At 35.0% G+C, this 18,470-nt stretch overlaps 1 protein-coding gene across 2 annotated transcripts in view; it reads right to left on the reverse strand.

Annotated features, from left to right (window-relative positions):
- Positions 1-18,470, reverse strand: part of sli (slit guidance ligand) — a 799,923-nt gene that overhangs the window by 220,448 nt on the left and 561,005 nt on the right. The window lies entirely within an intron of this gene.

Below are 18,470 nucleotides of genomic sequence, written 5' to 3' on the forward strand. Positions count from 1 at the left end.
CGCCAAGTAGTTCATAGCATAATCCGATGGTAGTGCACATGCATGATGGATAAAATTGTCGCGAGCGATAAATCCTCGAACGGTGTAAGCCGAGCGTTAGAATTCGTTCTTGTTACAGAGATGAACTGTGTAGTAACATCATAGATGTTTATCATTTCAAAACTTTGCAGTGTTTAACTAACCTCTCCATAGTACAACTACAAAACTTGCATTAAAATGTAATATAAATGTTGTAGGTAAATGTTCCCCCCTCCCCACACAGGCGTTATTTTGTTTTTGTCACATCTGATAGACGTTATTGGATGTAAACGTAATTATTATAAACGGAGAACACAATCACGATAATGCAAGAACCGTATCAAGTTTTCTAGAAATAATAATAATAATAATAATAATCTCTGCTAAATAATGTATCAATCTTTGCGTCTGTAACAGTTGTGCAGCATGAATATTCGTTTTGTTATATTTTCTGTGACGTTATCTCTGTACTAATATTGTTATTAATCTACTGATATATCAATAATATTTTGTAAAACGTTCCTACATTGTCGCAGTATATAGGCGGAACAGTATATATGGACCTATCATATCATATATGTGGTAAATCAAATATTGAATAATTATTAATTAGCAATAATAACTGAATATCGAAGTTTTTCATACTATTTTATTTATAACTTCATGTTACTGTTTTGGTTCGTTCCATTAGACTGTTCCATTAAACGTTTGTCATAAACGCAGAAAATAAAGTCTTACTTTTACCGTGTGAGCAAAACATATGCGTATCTTATCTGTCGCCTTCCTTACAAGATAAGACATGTCGGTGAGATGACCTTGTACTGTTTTTCTATTACGAGCGTATCACGACCGATCTTACCTCACTCGAGGGTACGACATTCGACCGAGTTCGAGCGAGCGATTTAACTCCAATGCAGCACTCTGGTATACAGTATATTGACGTTTGTCATCACGCATGTTTACGCTACACAGTTTGCAAGTAATATATCCCCATTCACTTCAAAACACTTGCCTCCAACTTGTCACAAATTGATGCTTCTTGGATCCCTTTTTCTTCGTCATGATGTACTACAGATGCACAATCTATGCAGATAAGTAGCGTAGTGACGGGTAGTTATAAAATATATGTGTGTCGTGGTGAACATACAATTGTTTATTTCATAGTGTTCCTCCCTACATAGTCTGTTGTGTACATATGCCGCTCTTGCAGCTATGCTCCAGCATTTAGTTAACTTGCATGCACAGTGTTCCCCTCCATCGGTCCCCAAGATTCTATGTATGGTAATAACCAATCCTAATAACTGTTAAAATACCGTGAATGTAAATAAATACAGTAGGCCTATACCATCTTAGAGTTCTTTATTTTCTAATGATTTCACATATAAAATTCAACATCATAAGACTTTCAGTTTTTGAGGCATCACATATTTAAGTAAAATTGAGTTTCATTTCCTGATTTCGTTGCCTGGATTTCTCGTGTAGTTTTCTTCGATATAGACATATTTTTATGTCAAAAGACAAATGGAGAACTGAAAGCAAGTAAAGACACGGAAAAAAATAAACAAAGAAACTAGAGAAATAACAATGCAAAGGAGATATCACGAAATAAATACAGAAAAAGGACAGAAAGAGAGAATTAATAAAAGAAAAAGATAAATAAAGAAATTACGGATATGACGAAAGAGTGACGAAATAAATAAAGAGTAAGATAAAAAATTATGGAACGTAAGAAGTGCAAACGTGGACAAATTATAGACGAAACATATATGACTTAAGGTTTAAACTTTTTAAGTCTATAATTTTATCAATGAGCACAACACTGATCCTGGTGTAATTTCAATCAATTGCTTTTAAGAGACTAAAACGAAGAAGGTTTCGAAATTTCTTCAGAATTTCCAAACCAAAACAATTGGCCAGGGAACAGTCCTGATATGAATCCAATCTAGAAACTCTGGTACCCTTTGTTAAGAACAGATTAAGAAATTCAACATTATCACTAAAGTTTGGCTCATAGAATCATTAATAGTTATTAGACACAGAGGCACTGAAATTCGCGGGTCTGCATAAATCTTGTTTCTTGTGCAGACGCTTGTATTTCCCTATTTTGTCTATGCTGACATTTTACTGACTGACCTTTCCAGCGACAACAAAACGAAACTTCAACGTACTCATAATTTGTGTGTACGTTTTGTAAGCAATGTTCGTAAATATGATCATATTACCCTATCCCTGGAAACAATAGGTTGGCTTAAACTAGATAAGAAAAGAAATTTACATTCACTTCTCCTTCTCTTCGAAATCTTGAACTCTTCTATTCCTTCGTACCTGTCGTCTCGCTTCACTTACCTTTCTTCCCACCACAATCTGAACACATGCTCTCGTCATGAAACAATACTAACAATACCATCCCATCGCACCTCCTCATACTCATCCTCTTTCACAATAGCCCTGCCAAGAATCTGGAATTCGTTACCTGCTAGCATCAGGGACTGTCGAAATAAAATTGAATTCAAACGCAAACTTACTAGGCACTTGGTCAGTAATTGAGACTCGTTCAGACATGGTTTCTTGTAAATAGTTCTCTTAATCTATCACAAAATATTTCAATATCCGGTAATTTCATCACTATAGAATTTTGTTATTCTAGGTTTAATTTGTAATTCAGTAAATACAAAAATATGTTTTTGTTCTTAACTTCTATGATAAAATGTCTAGGTTTCATTAAACAGGTAATCTTGTCGTACTTTAATTTTTATTGTAATTATTGTAATTGTAAATTTAATATTAATTGTAATTTTATTGTTCATATTATAGTTGTAATCCCCTGTTAGAGGGTCAGAGAAGGCCTGACGGCCTTATCTCTAGCACGTTAAATAAATAAATACTACTAAATCTTATACACAACTTTCCAAGGAGACTTGAAGTGCTCACTAAGGCGAAAAGAATACATAGAAAATATTAATATGTATAATATTGTTATCATGTAACTACTCCATTTTAAAACAAATTAAAATTTATGCAAATAATGATATTTAGTCTAATAATTTGTCCATGTTTGTATATAAAAATTAACTAGATAAAGAATAAATTAGTAAGTTAAAATTTAATATAAATAAATAAGTTGATTTATCTGTACAAAAAACTTATTCTTCTCAGAGATCTGAACTAAAGTGTTACGCGCCATTAATGCCCGTATTTTTAGACCAGTCCGTTTGCTGACACCCTATGCTGAAACACTCACCCCTCGAAAGATTCTGCGCCAACTCTCATATTATTGAATATGCCAAAACCTGCCCCCAGCTGGATGCACCCCTGCACAACAAACTTGGCGTTATTCTTCATTTCTTAACTCTGGGTCCATGGGGGGGCTCTGCTAATGTTCCAAGTTGGTTCAGGTAATAAATTCCACCCACCCCAAGCACAGAGCCAAGGGAGGTCGTAAATTAATTTCCAGAAACATGGCTGCCAGCCGCACGTATTATTGTGGCTCCCCTCAATAATTATGTCGAGTTGACATACGCCGGACCACAGCCTTCTGGATCGGACCGACTTGTAGGCGTGCCCCTCTTTAAAAGCAGGGCAGAGACAAAGGAGCAGCGCTCCGCGTTACCTGGGCCCGCATTACCTAACTCATAACTTGACGGACATACGCTAACTATAATAAATTACAGTTATTATTATTATTATTATTATTATTATTATTATTATTATTATTATTATTATTATAGCATTGCAAAGATACAACATTACCAAATGGTCGATTGGACATTTTCACTTATGGACATTTTTATATTTTAAACATTTTGGCTTCTGGGCATTTCTGCATATTGGATATTTTTACTAGTGGCCTTATTTGACTGGAAGTTTTAATTTTGGACATTGTCGTCATTAGACTACATTGGACATTGTGCTGTGGGCGAATTGACCTGGAATGCGTCATCTCACTACCGTTAAATTACATTATTACAAAAAATGAAGTTGAAAATGTACCAAAATCCTGCCAAATCCTAATTAATCACATGGTGCCACATTAATAGCAACTGTAATTTTTCACGCCCTTTTCTTTGTTTTCCTTCTTTAAAATGTAACATCTATGTTTACATATGTATAATTTTTTTTTTTTTTTTTTTTTTTTTTTTTTAGGATATACTGAGTCCGTAAGGGCTACCCTCAATGGCGGGCAGTTTACTATTATTATTATTCATATTAAATTGAAGGGTTCAGAGCCATAGCAGGCCAAGCACCATTTATTAAAAACGGAGAAGCAAGGGTTAAATTTAAGTAAATTACATAATTTAATGAAGATCGACATATCATTCAGTTTTAATATGCATACTTTATCTCAATTGCTATACGTTTCATTAAATTATAGTAATCACTTAATTTCAACTCTTGTTTTCTCCGTTTTTAATAAATGGCGCTTGGCCCACTATGGCTCTGAACCCTTCATATTGTTTTTAAGAGATATTTTCGCCAATATAGCTTATGCGATTCGTTCTAAGCATTGATCTATGACATGTAACCAGAATTAGTTAGCAGTTGGTGCAATATCGCAGCAGAATTTATTTGTAAAAAGTATTTCAAAAGTACCTACATCCAATACTTCTCAGTAAAGCACACTACGACAGCTACTAAGAAATGTGTTTGTTTTTTTCGCTTCCTACAAATGGCATAGCTCATAATCAAGATGGGAATGTTCTTTTCAGAGAAATAGCGAAGCTATTCTAAATTTGAAACGGAATCCCGACACTGTTCATTCGTTTATCTGTTCAATTTATCTGCTCGCCGCTAGAGGCGCTGTGATATCTTCCCTCCACGTGCCGGACGGAGTTGAGAATAAAACATGTCTAGCTTTTCAGGACGCACATTAGGAAGGTATTGTACAGAACATTGATTGTGCTTTGTAAGTATACAACGTGTTTAATATTTTATGTCTGAATGCAAGGACATGGTTAAATTTTCTTCACTTTGTTTCCATGAACTTCAGTATTTCAATAACTGTAATAAACTATTTTTCAACTTATTTTTATTATTTTATTCATATTTATAATTATATTTTCAATAGTCTTTACCAGGAAGTTTGTAATACCTTCATTAATCATAATTTCCCATAACATTTCCTTATTAACCAAATGAAAAGCCTCCTTAAAATCTATTAAATATATACGATTATGTAATGCAAGAATTTGAAAAGACATTTTATATGGGATGCAGTGAATATACAAGAGATTTGGTTTTGCAAGATGGAATTAGTATTAAGAATTAGCCACGAAATCCCGTGAAGGGCAAGGGCCTCCTGAATATGCAGACTGCCTTGTCAAGCAGTTCCCAGTTAGCCACTCCGGGAATAACGGTCACTTTTGTAATGTAATAGTTTGGGATGCTGTCTGGGTTAACACTGAAAGGTCCACTGTTCACTAGTCACTGTTTGGGGTACAAGTCACTTTGTGATTAGTTTCCATTGTTGTCGGTCTTTCGGTGTTCTTGACCATAGATGGCCCAATCTTGCTCTAAGTTCGTCTGCCTACCTTGTCTTTTGTCTTCCAGCGCTGCGTTTGCCAATCCTTGGGTCCCATGTCGTAAGGATGTGTGTCCACCGGTTCTCGTTGAGTCGCATCACGTGTTCTGCCCATTTCTTCTTCAGCTTGTCGGCAGTTTCTGCTGCGTCTTTGAGGTGTGTTTGTCTCCTTATGTCTTCGTTACGTAGTCTGTGTCTGAGTGTGATGTTCAGCATCTTCCTCTCCATTTTCCGTTGGCACTTCCTCAGCATGTCCCGCTCTCTTTCCGTTGCAGACCATGTCTGTGCTCCGTATAGGAGAGCTGGAAGGATGCAGCTGTTCATGACTCCGCTTCTTAATTTTAAATTGTAAGTCTTGTCTGACAGAATGAAACTGAGGCTCCAAAAATGCAATGAATTTGAATATTTAGGAGTCAAAATTAATAAAAATGCTGCACAGGATAATGATATTAAACATACGCGGTCTTACTAATAAACCGTGTATAGTTTTTATACGAGACTTATGCAGAGTTGGGACAGAATACGTTACTAATAAACCTTGCATAAGCTATGAACGTATAAACAGATTGTAACTATACAATGGGAATTGCTTTGCAGTAGTTATATACACGAAATCCCTTGTTTAAGCGTTGTATATAGAGAAAAAATGGCCGCCCCTCTAACAGCTGTTCGTAATGACTGCCATTTTTTGATGATCGTTGCCTTGTAACCACAGAAGAACAAACCAAATAGCACAGAATAATTAGAATAATATTGCTGTAGCTTGTACTCTTTGAACAAAATATAGTGTGGTAATCGATCAAAACCAGTTGTACTATCGATACTTAACACGGCACACTAGAGCGCTCTACAGGATGCAATAGAGAACCTCAGATATTCTATTACCTTTCGGAATGAAGTAATGACGAAACTATGACGTAGCTGTGTAACAGTTATACTGTTATACACGACGTATGTAGTGATTATTAGTAAGGAATTTACAAACGACTTATAAAGGAGCTACTTATTGTATAAGTATGACAGTTAAACGTCTGTATATAGAGTTTTTATTAGTAAGACCGACGAGAAATAAAGAAAGATCAGCAACAGCGATGTTAAATGGAATATTATGGAACGATAAGGAAACAAAAATAAACTTTTTTTTTTACTTTTAATGTTTTAATTGCTTCGCCCTGTTCAGCCTTATGAAAAGAAAATTATTTTTATACTTATTTCTTACTATAGGCCTATACATTTTCGTTTAGAATCAAAATGGATACGTTCTTGCTTACCTATGATTTCGTGATAATCTTATGGCGTGACGTAATGTCGTTAGATGTTTGATTTATAAGTGTCTATTAGAATTTTAGAACGCAAGAGGCGTCTACATTGTTACCATGTGCACAACAAATACTGTTACTCCCATTCTTCCTTAAACACACGTTTCTTAACAGACGTTGAAGGTTTTGATAGAGAAGCAAACTAAATGTAATCAGGTAACCCGCCACTGATAGATGCCTGTGTACTGAAGTTGTAGGGGAGTTGGACATAAGGGAGATGGCGAAGCAAAGACAGTTTACAGCGCTGCTACTGCGACGTCACTATTGCGAGTGATGACGATATTTTTGCCGATCCCTGCTGTACACTAACTAGTATGATAGTTATTTATGATGTGATATCTCTTGAGAATATGTAGTATTAACTACAGATGATTCTGTCAACTTTCGCTCTGAAATTAAATTTTGTGATGAACGATTATTTTATCCCATTTGCTTCACTAAAAGGCATGTGTGTGTCGAAGTTTGACACTTAATTTGGACTTGGAATTATGTTTCAAGAGGACTTTTAAAAGATCAGAGACTTGAAACACAAGGCGCAAGACAAAATCTCATTTAGAAAAAATATTAAAATCACTTCACAGAGGGCAACTACATAAGAAATCAATCGCATGTAAAAACACGAAGGCCGATGTTTTCCATTATGGTCGTGACGGAAACCAGACATGGCTGCCTTCCACGTTGCTTACTCATAAACGTTATCGTAGTCGTAATGTTGTTCTATTCACAGGCACCGTCTTCCTTTTAGTTTATTTAAATTCTCAAAGCCCCGTGAAAAAAATCAGAAGGAACTAAGTAGGCGTAATTTCTGTACGAAAATAATGTGGCCCCTTTGATGTATTACTGCTTAATGGCTCTAATCTAAATAGCGTTCTCAAAGAGCAGCTGTAAAAGAAAATATGAAAACGCACCCTTGCTAGACTTGGAGTGGAGCGGTTTCAGGACAGATCCCAATCTAGATGAAGCAAGGCAAACAGTAACATGCGGACTGTCAGACGGCGTTAAATTTTCTGCAGCCATCCAGACAAGATACACGGACAAAATACTGAACCCAGTAATGCAGGGACATCATTTTATTTTTACTTCAATTTTTATTGCACCTGAGTTTTTGAATGTACTTCCCTCTCACCTCCTCTACTAGTAAACTTCCACAAGTCCTCCACCAGAACCAAGACCGCATATGCAGTCAAAGTCGCCTTACGGTCACGTATACAGTACTGAGTGAGTATAGTACGCTCCAGAAATATGGTCGTATTTTCCAGTGAATAAAGTGCATTAATTATTTAACCATATCTTCGCATAAGTATTGTGTCCGTTTGGTTACGTCGCTTCCCACTTTAATAAAAAAAATAATAAAAGTAATTATATTATTTTTTTTAGTTTTGAACTTGCCTTTTGTGTTGAGACGATTGCATTATTATTATTATTATTATTATTATTATTATTATTATTATTATTATTTTCTTCCTGCGAGAGGCGATTCGTTTATGTTTGTTTTATTAATTCCGAACACGATAGGTTTTGTTTGTAACAGAAGAACAGCAGTACTGGGAGAAACAAACAAATACTGTTAAAATGAGTTCAAAAGAAGTTTCAGATATTGCAAATTCTGCAAATTCTGAAATTAAATGTTTTGTACCATCGAAATCCCGCGTAAGATACGAAGTGGGATATAAAAAATTCGAAGACTGGCGCTCCAAGAAAAATGTAAAATCAATTCCATTTTATTTTATTTAATGTGTGGTTCACATTACGCAGCCAGTTAAGTAATAGCAGTATCATTACCTACCTAGTTGCGTAATAGAAGTATCAGGACCTAACTAGTTGTGTAATGAATGTCTTTACCGATTTTTTTAGTGATGTAAAGTCCACATTACATAATCAATGTGGATAAAAGTTGCTTAAATCTTAAACAGAAGATTTCGTTACAGTTTATGTTGAATTACCCTTCCGAATTTATGTACTGTATTTACACTAAAATAAAAACAGACACAGAAAGCAAAATAATGTAGGCAACCATCACTACATGGTAGTAAACGTCTCAGAAATCCAAAGTATTTAACAACGACGTTACTGCGTTAATTAAGTTACTTCAAACAATAAAACAGCATGAACAGAGAAAGAGACCACATTTCTTGCCTTAACTGAAACCATTAACTTCCACAAAAGTGAATCGCCAGGCAGGGTACGCCTATTTGGCTGAAATTAGTCCAAAAGATCACAGATGTCGAGGAAAAGGGAAGCAGAGGGAGTCCCTCGTGTTCAGGGAACGACCGACGACTTTAATTCCCACGCATCCAGGGAGAATCGTTCCTAATTTGAATACAAGTCAAGCAATTGTTCTGAACGCAGTTTACAAATTACAATTCCATTACATTAATGCCAGCCCAATTTTGAACAACTTCACATCATCATCTTATTTGCATCGCCGATAAAAGCTCTCTAAATCTCTTCACAATATGGTTTCATCCAGGGATGCACAAAACCCTATGTAATATTATGAATGTGGGCGGTTTCGAACGGGCTTAATATATTATTATTATTATTATTATTATTATTATTATTATCATATAAGTTTATTTTCTTAATTATTCTACAAGAAGAAATGGTACGTGGCTAAATGATAAGGATGTACATCAAGGATCTCAGATTATACAGCATTTAATTTAGGAAACGTCGGACAATGTGACTTGTGACTAAAATTACTAATTTTTGAAGCAGTGGTCAATATTATGTTGTAAATGTAGAAAGTGTAGCTGTTGGACTATTTATTATTATTATTATTATTATTATTATTATATTATTATTATTATTATTATTATTATTATTATTATTATTGGTCGCAAGAGTATATCTTCGGCAGTCAATCATCATTGTCAACAATTGTGTTAAGGAACGAGATGGGTGAAAATTTGGTCATTTTTCGCCAAAAATCTTATTTTTCGTTTTTTTTTTTTTTGAGAAAATGAATCTATACACTATGACGAAGTTTTAGAACACTACAGCAGATGAGTAGTTAATTATGCCATGTTTAAAAAGGCTGCGTTCATTAAGTTCAAAATGCATGAAAACTTATAAAAAATCATTTCCCCGCACTCTCTCTTTGCCCACTTCTTTGTATTCAAATTATTAGGGATTCCACAAATTTTTTGCTAGGAAGCTGAACTTTTTACTGAATGTTCTTGAAGATATACTTAGTTATAATGGCATTTTTTTTTCAAAAAAGAAAATAATTTTTAAATAAAAAATAAAATGTATGCATGCACTCTGTAAATTGTATAAATTTGAAGATGAATAGGTTTAATACGTATTTTCCCTATTTTTACTAGATAAAAACTAAAACTTGTGAGAACATAGAAACTTTTTAGGAAGATCAAAGGTATTGTAAAAAATTCAAACATACTACTTAAAATTTGAGGAAATAAAAATGTTTTAAAATATGCTAATTTTTTTATTTAAATAATTCTTAAACTATTGAACCTACAAACATGAAACTTAAACTTACTGATTTGCAAATATGCAAAATTATTGTTTTTAGTTAAATAACCCTAAAACTACTGAAACTATAAACACGAAACGTGAACACATCATTACTGATATCAATAAGTGTGTGTACAAAAAATTAAGCCTTTAGCTTAAAAAATATATAAAATATAAATATCACCATCGTCTCCCACAAAACATAAACGAGTGTGTAATAAATTAAATTTCTTAGGTGTAAATGTGGTGTAATCTCTTTAAATGTCACCGCAATGAGAAACGATAAATTTGACACTTATAATCAATATATATATATATATATATATATATATATATATATATATATATATATATATATAGTGTTAGTGGTGTTAGTGAAATCAGGATAGTATCAGTGAAATGGTGAAATATGTCATAATATTACTCGACCAAGGCCAGTGGAGTCCTGCAACCCGGAGCCTTGGCGCTACTGCTCCTGCGTTCGTAATACCGCATCGCGATAGTTCACATTACGCCCGCGGTTCCACTCGCCTTGGTCGAGTAATACCAATGCAGTGAGTGAGTTGACAGCGAAACGAGTGTAGTGCTGAAAGGTACTTGTGCATGTATGAACATATCATACTCGTGGGTTTTAGTTCGAATTTAGGGTTAAGATACAAATTAGATTTACCGATACTTTAAATGTTATTTTATGCTCGACCATACCGAAATGTAGTAATTATACACCTGGTAGCAGTCCTTTAATGCATGTCATTGAAATACATCTACTTATTAAAGTACAGGTGTTCAGCCAATGAGAAGTCAGCTTACAGGTGTTCAGCCAATGACAAGTCAGCTTTGTACCGTTATAAAACCGCAAGTATCGATTATTCTCGGATACGCAATCGAAAGAGAATTAGCGAAAAGTCACGGAGGCTGGAAATCCAATACTGTCGCAGAAGGTTATGTTCTGTTACTATAATAATTAGAGTTAATTGTAAATAATATTCAAATAAATTCAATTTGTCATCTCGTTTTTCAATTCTAAATCAATTTTCAGGTTATATCAGAGTAATGTTCATCTTATTCTGTGCCAAGGTCAATGAAATTCGGCCTCGGAAAAAATCAATACTTTCGCGTCTGCGCACATCTCACAATTCAGGTCAGTTCGCACATAACCATAATTTTGAATACTTTCAAGTTAGAAATATGGTCGAGCATAAAAAGTCATATGAAACTTGCCTATAATGGTAATTAAGACGCTCGTATGAAAATTATGCTTGCGTCTTAATTACTACCATTATAGGCTCGTTGCATAATGTACTATTAAGTGATCGTGCTTCATTTAATTTAGGATGCTCCTTGTTAGTTTTATTATATTATTATTATTATTATTATTATTATTATTATTATTATTATTATTATTATTATTAATGGTGCTTATTATTAGTTGTCATTATTGAGTGTAATTATTTACCACTGCCACCTAGTATTTACTCATTTGGAGTGTGAATAAATACATACATACAAATAAGACAAGAAAACTCTATTCTGCCGTTGTTTCAAATAACGCGAAAAAAAACTGCATTAGTAGTTGTCCCAGATCTTGTTCATCTACTGGGTGAATTATTCATCATCAAAGTAAATTCCTCTTGAAGAAATCATATCAATGGCTGTGATTCATATGAAATAAACTCACTCCAAATCAGTAACAACAGTTCGAGCAGACATTTCGCGGGTTTCTGATTCTCATGTAGGAAGGACTTGGGCTCGGGGCCTCTGCAGTCGTTTCAAATAAGGCTTATGAGGCTGAGGATTAGCAGGCTACTCATCCGCGAAGTGGGACCTGACTCTAACAAAGGCTGAGGCAGAACGGTCGTCTGTCAGCTTCAGATTCACAAATGCCGCTCAGGCCACCTGTCGGACGACCATTGCCAAAGCGTTGCTAAGTGTACGGACACATCCCAAGTTCAGCTCTCGTAATGCCAAGCCTAGCGAATGGTGCAAAGCTGGTTTGTTTTTATGTAGAGGGACGCGTGTCTCCATGCTGATGAACATTTTGAGCATTTCCTATAAAAGACACTGACATTCCATCATCATTTGGGGTACGCTGAGGTTTTGCCACCAACTTTAAGTGACAGAGCTGTAGGAAACCAGTCCTAACAAGAAAATAATGCGCCCGACTGTGCTCGTATGGGGTTGTTGTGTATACTTTTTTTCGCTGTAAGAAAAATCCTACTGTAAACATAAGCACGTGGCTGTCATACCCGTGATTGGCTCCCAGGCGAAACACTCACACGACTCAGGAAAATATAGTTCGTATTTGGAAACCATAATCTTGTATTATTTGAAAGTAAAAAATTGAATTCTAGTTGTATAATACGATGAAACATATAACTTCACTCATACGTAAAACGATATGTAAAAGAAAAGCTACTTTTATATTTTGTTATGCACTATGAACGCGGATGAATACCAACAGTAATACCGAGGTAGTCTGTTCTTGTAACAAGCTGGCGTCACTTGAGCTCCTAGTTGTTCACGTAAGCACGTGGTACTGTAGTATGGCTTCTGCACCTTCAACTGTCCATTGTGAAGACATAAGACTTAAAAATAATTTAATTGCAGTAATTATAAAGTAAATGTTTCCTAAGCAAACGAATGCATAGTAGTGAGGTTAGGTCTACTTGACAAGTAACGGGAAATGTTTAACATGAAACAGAATGTACAATAGTGTACTGAGAATCTATGGCGCCAAACAGCGGCCAATGAAGCCTCACTTCAGTCACGTGCTATTGTTTACATTAGGATTTTTCTTACAGCGAAAAGATTATAGAGTGTTGATTTCAGAGAGTTTTCCCATACTATATAGGGGAGCAGTGAAAGAAACAATAATTCAGATTTTACGTAACAACATAGGAAGTCTATGTGGAAGGGAATATAGAAAACATGGGTCAATTAAAGAAATAGAGCTATTTATATATGGTGATTCACGAGGAAAGGTAAAAAATTTAGAATACAATATCTTAGGCCATTTTGAGTGAAAAAGTTCATATGAACATAGGTCCGTTTTCGAACGATGGCGGAGCTAGACGCATTTTTTTGGTAAATCGTCTCGCCCCAATGTGAATCAGACGTTACCACATGCAACTGACGTGAGAACGTGAGACAAGGTCACCGATTGCAATGGATGACGTAACATTGCAATCTGCATTGTGAGCGATGTAGATAAGAGAAACAAACCGGGTGGTGGGGCATTACAAATATCCAATTGCCTGCCCTTGTCTGATGTAATGACACAGAACCCGCAGGTGACACACATAGCCTACGCTATCACTTATCAATTCACAGCAGTTCAGTCAGTTACCTACAATACAGTAGTTATACAGGTACAGTTATCGGAAGTGTTAAGTTGTGTTTTTCAAGATGCCTTATAAATTTTCGACTACAGAATACGCCGATATTGTGTATGTTTATGGTTTGTGCGATAGAAGTTCCTTGCGTGTCGTCGCTGAATAAGAACGACGCTTTCCGAACAGAAGGGTACAATATCGAAAAGTACTTACTGTCTATAGGATTGGATGAAAGACTTGGTATAGCAAAGGAAGGGGGAAACGAGTGAGGCGCTAATCGACCGTATTTTGGATGCGGCATATAAAGAACAGCCACGAGCAACTCTCCCGAGCGACGAGCGCGATTCACGCCCGAGCGCAACAGTACATTGAAGCATTTGAAAATGTGCGAAAACGTCAACTCCGATGTCTATAATATTTGGTATGTATGCATATGTGAATATAAACTTTAAATTTGTCCGTTATCTGTCTCTAAATGCGAGTTAGTACAATGGAATCTCAGAAGTTTTTGTGAAATCAAAGAGCCATATCTCCGTAACCGTTCGAAAACGGACCCATATTTATATGAACTTTTTGACTCAGAATGACTTCAGAATTCACATCCTAAATTCTTTATCTTTCCTCATGAATCACCCTGTATATATAAAATACTATAATAAATGTTAATATAGGCATAAACTTAAAAATGTTACTATTGTTACGTAAAACATGGTGAAATGAACTACCGTACCTTTCTGTGTAAAATTGTCTCATAAAGCCGGTGTTAAGTATCATTTTAGATAACCAACTTTTCATATAGGAAGGAAGAATACAATATCTTAAATTTCGAATTAAATAAATAATTTTATTCAATCTTCTTCAAATAATCCACATATCACCCAAGCTAGTTGACTATCAATATGAACACCTAAAGATATAATATCAGCCTGACAAAAAGTTATTAAATCACAAGATAAATGTTTCAAAATAAATAAACGAGGAGCGCCTTTATCTTTATTTAGAAAGCATACTATTGGCTCCAACTATTCAAACGTTTTTGTCATTATTGATTCACTCGCTTGTTTCAAAACGTAATGGATAATGAGAAAGTATGTGTTACTTACGAAACAATTTTTTTTTCTATTTTTCTCTACAGTATCTTGGAATTTGACCACCAAAAACATCATTCCGCAAATCGTCACACTGTATGGCAATATGATACAAGGCAGAGCGCAGCTAAAAAGATCCAAGTGCGTATTGATTGATTTGGCTTGACTTAGAATTACTGGCCATCCCTGCCACGCCATGTTTGGCAGAGTTATGGCTTCCCAACAGACAGGTGAGGTCCGCCCGCTATAATGGGGCTCGTTATAACAGACAGAGCGCTACTTTGCACCTCGTATATGTCACAGAGGTCAAGAAGACTGTGACCTCTCATCCTGTCATTACATAAACCGGCGCTTCCGGGAAGGAGTTTACAACCAAGGGCCCGTGACACAGCCTCTTGTCTAATCCATGGTGTTCGGCACTACATTCGTACACAAACGGTCGGAAAAATTGGAAATTAGGCCTATACATTGCTAATGAACGCCTGGAGCTGTAGGCAGTATGCAAAGCTCTTCCGTATTGAGGACTGCTTCAGTTTTCGGTTTAACGAATGTTCGATTTGTTTCACTCTGTTTGTTTATGAACGGCTCTGGGATATATAAGACAGATCACATTGAGTCATCCAGGTATTACAGTTGGATATCGTCAAAAGCAACAACGTGGAGTGTAAAACTACATCCGTCAGGAGCCTGAAAATATTTTTTTTTGTTAAAAATAACATTCTATCTCCTTAAAAATTAATTTTTATTCAAATACTAATGCATCTGCTTAAAGTAGGCCCTAATTAAAAATCACTATTATATGAACAACTATTTTTACGTATATATTTTGAATTTAAAGTATAAATGTTAAAATGAAATGCAGAGTATGTTCTTATTTACTTTTTTTTTTTTTGCATTTGTTTACATAATATGATATTTAGCAGTTTAGATTAATCCATTTGTCTAATTCATTTTAAAATTGTAACAAAAATATCCAAAGAAAAATATTAGTAATTTGTTACTAATTCTATCATAAAAATAATTTAATAAAACATTTCAATAAAATACGTAAATAATAATAAAATTAATAAATCAACAAAATAAAATTTTTCACAGACTTAAACTGATAATTATTCTAAAACCAGCATAATAAAATAAAATAATTAAAATTATAAAATATATTAAAGAGCTTATCCCCTTTAACATTAATATTAATCAACATCATCATAATCATCATCATCATCATTTTCTTCTTCTACTACATGGTAGGCTCAGAGAGAATCTCTTCATCTGATTCTAGGATGACCAACATTTTTACAATGGAGAATTTTTTACTTATTCTATTAGGATCGATTCGCAATTATGTAACCACACCAGCTATTTTTATTTTAAATAAATTTTTCATTAAGTTAAATATAATTATTCTATTTCTAACTTCATTATTGTTTACTATCCAGCAACGTAAGGTCAGCAACCTTTCTTAAAAACTTCATTTCATTTATTTCATTTTCTTTCTGTCAGATCTATTTAGTGTCCAATTCTCTGAACCATACATTAGCATTGGGACAGTCATCACTTTATAAAACTTGAGCCATGTGTCGATTCGGGTTTTGTTCCTCACAGTTCTGTGTATTGAACCACACAGATGTTGAAATTTATTCAGTTTATTTGCAAGATCATTCTTCCTGTCATTTTTACTTGGTTATTTAAAGACGCTGTATCAACTACTAGCTTATTTAGCGTCAATAGTATTGGTGATAGTGAGATGGTGTTTGGCGAAATGAGGTCGAGGATTCGCCATAGATTACCTGACATTCATCTTACGGTTGGGGAAAACCTCGGAAAAACCTCAACCAGGTAACTGGCTCAAGCGGGGATCGAACTCACGCCCGAGCGCATCTCCGGATCGGCAGTCAAGCGCCTCAGCCGACTGAGCTACGCCGGTGGATAATTCTTCTTGTCATATAATACATATGAATATTAATAAAATATAAAATCCCCTATCCATTCCAGGTCAGTTTGTCCACTTTATATTGTCCACAGTCATATTGTCCATCTTAATTTCTATCTTGTCCATAAATTTTTTGTCCATTTTGAATGTTGTCCATTAATATCATAGGTCTACAAATATTTTGTCCATTTTCTTTCCTCAACGTTTTTTTGTCATTTTTGTCTAAAGTCCATTTAAAATTTTGTATATACAACTAAATGCAAGTCAAGCTGGACTGCAGTTGATATAGAAAACAATTTCTTCATTATTAATGTGCTTTCTTATGGTTTCCATGGTAGTGAAATCCAATTTACTGTAATCTAGATACCGAACTCTCAATGAGGAATTAAATTTATACAGCACAATTTCAAAGACATTATAAATGGCATATTTACTTCCTTCGTCTAAAGGAAAGGATAAGATAATTTATAAAATGACATGGTATATCACTTACACTCATTCAGCAAACATGGAGACAGACGGTATTCGCGGTGCGAAAATTATGATATAGGCCTACAGTATGTAATGCCCGTTGTGGCTGTTCTTCAGTCAACTGTCCGCAGACAAGTCTGAACCTCACAAATGATTCGAACATGGCACCACATATGAGGTAAGGCCAGGAGATAATGGGGTAGGGTAGCCAGTTCCTTTCCCCCTCCATTGCATACATCGCTAATTAACTACATATTACACAAATCAGACTTCAGATGCATACAAACAATTTTATTCTTCCTCTGACACTAATCGTTAAGTGAGATGTACTGCTTGATAATAGATTACATATCAGCCAGAACCTCAATCAGAGGTAATATCTGAGGTGTTTGGTCACTAACTCCAAAAAAGCTGTTTTGAGATACAAGCATTTTTATTTAAATTTTTCGTTTAAAAACCGGAATTCTAGTTTACATACAAATGTGAATGAAAACATAGATTAGGGCACTGTTTAATTACATGCACATGATCATGCTTTTCTATAACTTCTAAGTAGGTGTAATATAGCAGGAAATGGCCATTTTGGAGTTATGTTCTGATCAAACACCACAAAGACAGGAACATACAGACCGGTTACTTAGACCTGACACTCGGCGACGCGAAATAGTAGTGGAGAGAACTCCGGAGTAGAGATAAGAGCGAGCGGTCTATAAAGAAATGCAGTACAGTTAAGCTGTAGGCTGGAAACACACCTCTCTATCGTACGCGTGACATCCGATCGCTCTGAATGCAAGCGACTGACTAACCCGAACACCCCTTGGCGTAACTTAATGGACTCGCCTGACTCAGGCGCACATTGTCGGCGAATGTCAGGACTAAATAATCGTACTGTACATGTTCGTATTCATGTATAAATAGAGCTGAAGTTGGTGCGAAAAACGTTGTGGCAGGAATCAAAAGAAGGGCGGAACAACACCCAAATGAACCTCTCGTGGCCGTAATAAAGGAAGAAATTCAGGCCTCTGAAGATCAGAATATACTACTGAATTTACCAGAAATAAATTCATTATTACGTACTGTCAACAGAACTGAAAATATGTTCTATTTATATTTGCGTGCCATCAGCTACAGATTAAAACTGTACAATACCGAAGAGACGGATTAAATATAAATAGAATATAATTAATATGAACTTTAATTTTTTTTCTTATTTCCTTCTAAAATTACATTTGTAGTTAACTTCATTGTATATTACTGAAATAAAGACTTCTAATATAAGTCTTTAAACAATATTTTAATCCTACAATGGATAATAAA

This window comes from Periplaneta americana, chromosome 2, assembly GCF_040183065.1.
Source record: "Periplaneta americana isolate PAMFEO1 chromosome 2, P.americana_PAMFEO1_priV1, whole genome shotgun sequence".
Classification (NCBI taxonomy): domain Eukaryota; kingdom Metazoa; phylum Arthropoda; class Insecta; order Blattodea; family Blattidae; genus Periplaneta; species Periplaneta americana.